Genomic DNA, 5,893 nt, shown 5'->3' on the forward strand with positions numbered 1-5,893 from the left:
GTACAGAGGAGAAGTGGGACAAAGGGAAAAAAAACACAATTGTGACCGGCTGGAGGAGAGTTTTGTTTTTAGTACTTTTTATGCTGTGCAGACGTAACCTGTTTTATTTTAAATACATTATTTAAGTGTCATTCTGTGGAAATTCAATTTTTTAATAGTGGTAAAACAGGACCTCACACTACCGTGGGACACATATGTAAGAGTCTGCCAGGAGGTGGAGAAAATGCCACTTGTCATGTGCGTCAAATTGAAAACAAGCTGGAATAAGGCAGAGCTGAGATGACTCTTCAATAACAACATTACAAATGAAAATGTTTCACCCCATGACATATTTTTTCCATTTGTTTTGCAGAATGAGATTGCCTAGTGGTAAAACAGTACCTCACACTACCGTGTGACACATATGAAATAGTCTGGAATAAGGCATCATTTGAAATGTAGTAAAGGTAGCTGCCTAGCTGAAGAAGCAGAATTTGACACTAAATTTAACCCCCAAAAGTTACTTTGATTAAGTGGTTGTCAAAGTTGTCAAAGTGAGGTACCATGGCAGAGTTCCAGGAGGTAATCAGTAAAGTAAGAATAAGCTTCATTTTACCATTTTATTTCACCACAAATGATTCCAATTGATAGCTCCAAGGTGATGTAATGTGTCTACTGGGGCTTTTGTTATATGTCTGTAAGGACTGTTGAATAACTTTTAATAATCTGGAAAGTATTACAAGTTTTTGTGCTGTTTTTGGGTGGAATGTAATCATTTGATGTATTGGCCAAAAATCCATATCAGCGCCACATCAGATTGACTGTTAACAACCAAGCAATGGTCAGCAGCTCCTGTCATGTCCTGCCTTTAAAGTAACAAATAAAATAATAAATTGAAGCAAAATATTGTGTGATGTGCAGTATAGTTTCAAATAAGACAATGAATAGTTACCAGTTTAAAGGATCAGTTTAAAGTAGGGCTGGGCAATATATTGATATTATATCTATCAAAATAAAGACTAGATATTTTGTTAGAATTTGGTTATTGTAATATGGCATAGGTGTTGTTTTTTACTGGTTTTAAAAGCTGAACTTACTAAACTGTTCTACCTGTTTTTTTATTTGCCTTTAAACACTTGCTGATGGACATGACAGATGACACATTGCATATCAAACAACAATAGGAATTGGAGCAAAACAAAATAATAAGTGATGATTCTTGGGGAAACATATGTTCTGGATGTAAAAAAAATTAAAAAACAAATTTAAAAAAAAAAAAAAAAAAAAAAAAAATTTTTTTTTTAAAAAAAAAAAAAAAAAAAAAAAAAAAAAAAAAAAAAAAAAAAAAAAAACAAAAAAATTTTTTTTTTTTTTAAAAAAAAATTGGAAGAACATCAAAGAGGAACCGGAAAAAAAATGTGGCAAAGGACCTTCCCTGGGACTCTGTTATATTTATCTGATGTACTTCCTGACTGCTTGTAAACCACAGATCTGTCTTATATACAATCCCGGAAGTGGAACGTCATGAATATAGATACCTTAACAGGTTTCAGGTATACACCTTCAGTTCAGAGGAAAATAATGAAATGCTATTAAAGTATATGTGAAACAATTAATAAGAAAAAAAGGTGGTACATGCCAATATTTCTGTCTAAATATAGATATCAGCATGGACCTCTACCTTGCAGACACACCAAACTTACATAAAGGAAACCTAAGGAATGAAATTGTATGGTAAAAATGACACTGGGACATCAGTGCATTTGGTAAATCACCAAAAGTACTGCTAAAATAAGAATGGTTGTCCTTGGATAACCATGGATGTTGACAAGCCAGTCTTTCTCCTCAACCCATCCGGAGCACCATTGTGACCCTCATATCTGTGAAATAGTGCCAGTCGGGCCTGGACTGGCCATCGGGTGCACCAGGAGGATTGCTGGTGGCTTGGCCAGCTGTTAGGCCAGTGTTAAAAATGCTATAGGAAAAATAAGTAAATCAAACCGAAACAAAATTAAATTAAAATAACACCCAGTGCATGTATCGTGAATCAGAACTGTAGACCGCCTAAACTCTGCCTGTCATCACACATAATTGGAGAGTGCATGGCCAAGCAGGGTTGAGAAAAAATGGACAGTGCAGGTGAAAAAGAATGAAAGAAAGAAAAAAGGTGGGAGTGAGAAAAAAAGGGGGAAAAGCCCTGGAGGAAAGTGCAGCTAAATGCTGCAGAATGACAGATATGCTTACGAGCCAGGGTAGTGGTTAGTGTTTAAACAACAACAAAAGCACATGCCAGCAGCACTTCATAATATCACAACTACCCTTGCCAAATTGATTTTAAAAAAAATGAATACATGGCATCAATGCTGAATCATGCTCTGTAGGAAATCAGGACATGTGTATGCATGAAATAATTTTGAAAACTAGAGACCTGGATGGCCGCAACGCGAAATCGGGCCAGGGGCGTAAAGTGGTGGGCCCCTTCCCTACTTCCTACCCCCTTCCTACCGATGCCCTTGCTTGGACCACATTTTCAAACTCGTCCTTCTTTTTGATCTCAACTACACACCATAAAGTTTTGTGATTGCATCTTGCACGGTTGCAGTGCTATCATGGTGACAAAATCTGTCCGCAACTGCCTCTGTGCTTGTTCCCGCTACAGTAGGTGTCACACGGGCGGTGAGAACTTGGGCCGTGAGTGATGATGTTTGAAGTTCAGACAATATTGCAGACTGAATCAAGGTGTATTATCAAAACGGTTTTATATGAATCTATATCGTGTATCAATAGTATGAAAATGTTTGGAAATATTTTACTCACCATAATTATGCAATTCTAAATACCAAAACTGGGCTAGAAGTGATTCATGTTTCATTTAACAATGGTACATAATGTTTGTTTCATATTATGTATGAAGCGTAGAAACAGCTGGAAGCCATAGGTATATCGGCTTGTGTGTGTGTGTGTGTGTGTGTGTGTGTGTGTGTGTGTGTATGTGCATGCTTGCGTGTGTGTGCATGCATGTGTATGTAGCATATAGAATTCTAGATGTCAGCTGAGAATGGACTGATTAGCACAACAAAGATTTCCCACCCTTCTCATCTCATCACTCACTCGCACACACACCATCATCGGCGGTCACTCGAAAAGAGTATGACTTTAGTTTATGAGTTTAGTTTGGGCCTTTAGGTCTCTGTCTTCAAAGACTCTTTTCTTGAGCCTGGCGTATGCACCACTGGCACAGCTCAGGCGTTGATTAATTTTCGAGTCAATGTCAGCTTTTGAGGAGAGGAGGCTGCCAAGGTAAGCAAAGTGGTCAACATTTTCAAGGATGATGTTGTCCACTTTTATGGTGGGTTGAGTTGGTGGCTGATTAGGTGGAGGTTGAAGTAGGACCTGGGTCTTCTTGATGTTTAAGTCTAGACCCAGGGCCCTGTGTGCCTTGGCAAAGGCATTCAGGATGCCCTGGAGGTCTTCTGTGGAGTGTGCTATGATGGCGTCCGCATACTGAAGCTCGATGATGGTGGTGTAAGGTCTATGAAGGCCATGTACAAAGGTTGTTTTTGTTCACTGCATTTTTCCTGCAGTTGGCGTGCTGTAAATATCATGTCTGCTGTACCTCTGGATGGGCGGAAGCCACACTGAGATTCAAGCAGTACTTCCTCAGACAGTGGTAACAGTCGATTGGCAAGGACAAGAGCAAGCACTTTGCCTGTTGTTGATAGGAGTGAGATGCCACTGTAGTTTCCACATTCAGCTTTGTCCCCCTTCTTAAATATAGTCACTATTAGAGCATCCCTGAGCTCTGACAGAAGTTCTTCTTTTTCCCAGACGTTAAGGAGTAGGGCATGGATGTGGTACAGGAGTTCTGGTACACCACTCTTCAAGATCTCCGCTGGGATCCCATCTGGACCAGTGGCCTTGTTGTTTTTAAGGCTCCTAATGGCATTTTGGACCTCAGTTATGGTGGGTGGTTCCCCCATATCTTCTCTGATGGGACTCTGAGGGATGTGGCTGATGCTACCTGGTTCAGCTGTGCTGTCACGGTTGAGGAGTTCCTGGAAATGCTCTTTCCATTGGCCTTTAACGGACTCATTGTCCTTCAGCAGCTCCTGCCCGTCCTTTGAGCGCAGGGGGTTTAGGCCGCGGTGGCAGCCTTAGTAGCGCTAAAAAAACCTCTGGTGTCACCTGAGTCTGCCAGTCTCTGAATTTCCAGAGCTTTCTCTGTCCACCAGGCGTTCTTCAGTTCCCTCACTTGGCTCTGGACATCCGCCTTGGCTCTGGAGTGAGCCAGTCTTTTTGCCTGGCAAGTTTTTTAATTTTGCCAGGCGTAAAACTTTCCTTTTAATGGAGATGAGCAGTTCTATCTCTGTGATGTTTTCTGGACTTGTACCCAAGAGTGGTTTTACAGGTATCGAGGAATGAGGATTTGAGCAGACTACAGTGATCTCTGATGTCATCAGGATATTCCTGTTTGAGGATTTTCCCAAGAGAGGCCTGAAGTCGCTGCTGGGTGGCAGCGTCATCCAGGCTTTCAAGGTTTAATCTTGGCCGAATCTGCGTTTTTTTGAACCCTCCTTTTCCTCTTGAGTTTAATGGCCATCTTGGAGCGAATGAGGCAATGATCTGTCCAACAATCTGCACTGATCATGGCCCTTGTTATCTTCACATCAGCAGATCTCCATTTGAGTTGATGTTCCCGATGACTTCCTTCCTATAGTCTTATTCCAGAGGTGGTAATCCCGGCCAACCCTAGCGTTGAAGTCTCATAGTAGGATTATTTTATCCTCCTTGGGGATTATTGACAGTGTCTCATCAAGGCAAGCATAAAAGGTCTACTTTACTTCCTCTTCAGAGTCTAAAGTAGTTGCTGGTTTAACTGGTTGTTGGCAAGCACCAGACGGATGGTCATGAGACATTCACTGATGCCCACAGGAAGTTCAGAGAGGTGACTGATGAGCTGGTTCCTGATGGACCCAACCCCATGGATCCTAGTCTCATTTGTAGCTTTTTCTTTCCAGAAGAAAGTGTAGCCACACTTCTGCTCCTTTAGTTGCCAAAGAGTGGCTATGTCAGTCTGGCATCTCCTCAGTTCTCTAGCAATGATCGCCGTTCTCCTCTCTGGTCTGTCACTGGTTGCACTATCCATTAGTGTGTGCACATTCCAGGCTCCAAAGTTCATATGTCTGTGTTTTTGACTGCAATATGGTGATCCCTCTGGATGTGGTAGTCCAGTCAGAAGATTTGAGGCAGGCTATTCTTAGGGCACCTTTTCAAGTCCCTTCCCCAAGGTAGGGTGAGCAGAGTGGATCCTAAAAAGGGCTGCTCAGTCGTGGGTGCAGCTACCGAAGTGCTCTTCTGCCTCGTTCCAAGAGCCCAGCGACTTAAGCTGACACCCACTGCCTAATGTGCCAACTCATGACTAGGGGCTTCCAGGTCTCACAAACCTGTCCCTGTTGCCACTTGCTGGTCGCCATAGGACTTAGATATGGGATATTTGGGTGTATTCCCTTCTATGGAGACTTTGTTTAACGTGGGGAGACTGGAGCACAAACAGCTACCACACGGTTCTTGACAGATCTAGGTCAGAATCCAGTGACTGGGGACCCTTTTCTGCTGCAGCCCTTATCCACTTTCCCAGCCGTTGTGATGCTACCCTAAGGTCAGTGATCTTCTCACGCCTGTTCCACAGTTGAGGTCTTGGCTGGATTCAGGGGTCCATTTACCCATAGCTGGGACAGTGGTTGAGAGACGTCAGGCAATATCCACACACCAACACACTCTTGGAGCAGCACACACACACACACACACACTGTCAAGAGGTAGAAACTGTTCTGACCTGTATTCGCTCTAATAGAGGTTACTGTATGTGTGTGTGTGTGTGTGTGTGTGCATGCTTGCGTGTGTGTAGCATATA

At 42.3% G+C, this 5,893-nt stretch overlaps 1 pseudogene; it reads right to left on the bottom strand.

Annotated features, from left to right (window-relative positions):
- Window positions 1-4,510: 4,510 nt before the first annotated feature.
- On the bottom strand, window positions 4,511-5,158 carry LOC120560410 (annotated as a pseudogene).
- Window positions 5,159-5,893: the final 735 nt, after the last annotated feature.

Source organism: Perca fluviatilis, chromosome 1, assembly GCF_010015445.1.
Source record: "Perca fluviatilis chromosome 1, GENO_Pfluv_1.0, whole genome shotgun sequence".
NCBI lineage: Eukaryota > Metazoa > Chordata > Actinopteri > Perciformes > Percidae > Perca > Perca fluviatilis.